The sequence below is a fragment of the Melitaea cinxia genome, chromosome 6 (genome assembly GCF_905220565.1).
Source record: "Melitaea cinxia chromosome 6, ilMelCinx1.1, whole genome shotgun sequence".
NCBI classification, from domain to species: Eukaryota; Metazoa; Arthropoda; class Insecta; order Lepidoptera; family Nymphalidae; genus Melitaea; species Melitaea cinxia.
Genome location: NC_059399.1, coordinates 5,998,864 through 6,001,693, shown reverse-complemented (window position 1 = coordinate 6,001,693; position 2,830 = coordinate 5,998,864).

The window sequence follows — 2,830 nt, the reverse complement described above, 5'->3', positions numbered from 1 at the left end:
GTTAAGGAATACCTCGCAGTCCATTGACGTAATAAAGAATGACTGACAATTTTTTATAATCAACGAATTATATAGGAAAGTAGATTAGAATATTATTTATAAAGTATTACATACATTTTATATTATAATATAATTATAACAGTGGGTTATAGCGAAAAAGCAAAACATTCGCCAACATTGTCCAAAGCGCTATACGCAAGAATTTACCGCAAAAGGCGTTATCCACATATGGCGACAGCTATTAAATTACCTTTCTGTAAGACTGAATTGTGGCAATTGGCTTTGTAGCGCTTACGCTTCGCGAACGGGTTACCATATGTGTAAAACTGGAAATCTGTCCTTTCTATTGTTTGTGCTGATAGCATCCATGCTTCTGTTTTTTATTTTCACCATTTGTTATATTTCCGATTACGTCTTATATAGTTGGAAAAGCATTAATAACATCATTGTTAGGCGGCAGTATGATTTCTAATATTTATCCATCTATCTTTAATACCTATCCCGAATAAAACTATCTTGTACCATTCTGGTACATTCTGGTTTTTCTTGCCTGCAACATAATATTTTGTGCTAAATCAATAAGAATGTACTCAATAAGTAAGAAAGAGGTTCCTTATAGAAGAAGGCTTACACGTGACGTGCTCTTGTCAGACTCGAAATTTTCTCATTTTTGCGCCAATACATTGTAAAATATTTTGCGATAATAAAATGGAGTGGGGTGATAAAGAGTACCGAATCGCTGTGATTTCATTACACAAAGTAGGTATGGAGCCAAATACAATTTTTAAAACTCCATACGCTTGGTATTAGTCAAATATTTGTGCACCGGTCTATTGATAGGTACAATGAAACCTCCTCTGTTTGTGACAAAAAAAGATATAGCTGTACACGTAGTGTTTGTACGAAAACGGCAATCAAAGCAGTAGGTGAAACAATTCGAAGAAAGTCTGTCCGAAAGCAAAAGATTTTTTTATTTCAGGAGATGAAGATACCACCTAGAACCATGTCGAGCAATTTGAAAGATAATTTAGGACTTGCAGCCCATAAGAGATGTACTGGTAATTTCTTGACTGATAATTTAAAAAAGAGTAGGGTGTTAAAATCAAATCAACTACTAAACTAAAACTAAAGGTACGCAAAGGGAGGTCACAGAAAAATTTTGTTTACGGATGAGAAATATTTTTCAATTGAGCAATATTTTAACAAACAAAATGACCAAGTTTATGCTCAAAGCTCTAAGAAAGCTTCCCAATTACTCATCAGAGTACAACGTGGGTATTATCAGACTTCAGTGATGGTTTGGTGTGGTGTTAGCTATGAAGGAGTTAATGAGCCATATTTTTATGAAAAAGGCATCAAAACATCGGCACAAACGTATCAAGATATCGTTCTTGAAAAGTTAGTTAAGGCTCTAAAAAACACCATGTCCAATAACCAAAAATCGTCCTTTCAGCAAGACTCGGCGCTGGGTCATAAAGCTCGAGCCACCCAATGTTGGTAAGAAACCAACGTTCTGTAATTCATCAGAGCTGAAGACTGGCCGTCATTTAGCCCCGATCTTACTCCGCTGGATTACGATTTATTGTCAGTTTTAGAGAGTATTCTTGCTCTAAATGCCATGATAATTTAGAGTCCCTAAAACAATCCATATTATCAGTGATTTTCCCCTGGAAAGAGCGCGTGCTTCTATTGATAAATAACTGGCCTCAGCATTTAAAGGGCTGTATTGCAACCAATGGAGACCACTTCGAATAATCTTTATTTGTTTTTAATGATTTTATATTAATGTATTAAACTAACACACTATAATAGTAATAAACGTTACGTGCAATAGAAAACATGTTTTCTTCTTTGTAACAATATTTAGGGCAAGCAAGCTGATGTTGTTTATGTGACTACTATATTTCAATGTATCGTACCACTTTTACAGTCTATAACCTCCTAGATAAACAAGCTATCAGAATGTTTGAAATTAGAAAGATATCAAGTTTTCAAACTACAACCTCACCTTTCCCTTTTCGACCTAAATATGGTAAAAAGGTAATATAGCTAACAAAAAAAGTTAACTAATATCGAATCAAATACAAAAACTCGTAATTATTTTGACAAATTTAAAGTGGCAACGTACAAACCTTGTTACGGTACTTTTATATTAGAATACGACGCCACAGTAATGAGTATAATTATGCCCTCTGAGTAGTAATTTGCATAACCTAATAACTGGCGTACGCGTGCTTACAAAATATTTTTATACATAATATTTTGTTTCTACAATATAAAAAAGTTTTGCATGCTATTTAACAGACATATTAGTAAAGACAATAACGCCATGTACGTTATATTTGTATAAAATTTATTTCACGATCATAATCGCGATCGCCTGTAACATCTTACTGTTGGGCATAGGCCTGTTTCTCCATGTAGGAGAAGATTGGAGCTTTACCCACCACGCTACTCCACTGCGGGTTAGCGTATATGTTCCCGACTAGGAGTAACGATGGCGATATCAGGTATTTATGACAACATCCAGAACTGACGGCTTAACGTGCTCTCCGAGGCACGGCGGGGAGACCCACAAGGACAGACATCCAAACCGGAAAAAAATATTTGTACAGTTACAAATATTCATTCCGAGCGGGAATCGAACCCGGAAACCGTCGGTGTTTTAGGCGAATACTAACACCACTACACCAGAACGGTTGTTTAAACTTTATTTATTTATAATTTATTTTAACTTTGTTTATAATTAAGTTTTTTTTTTAAATACTATTTAAACGATGAATTTAGAAAAGATGGAATTGTAGTAATGTGTTATACTTTTTAGCCGACA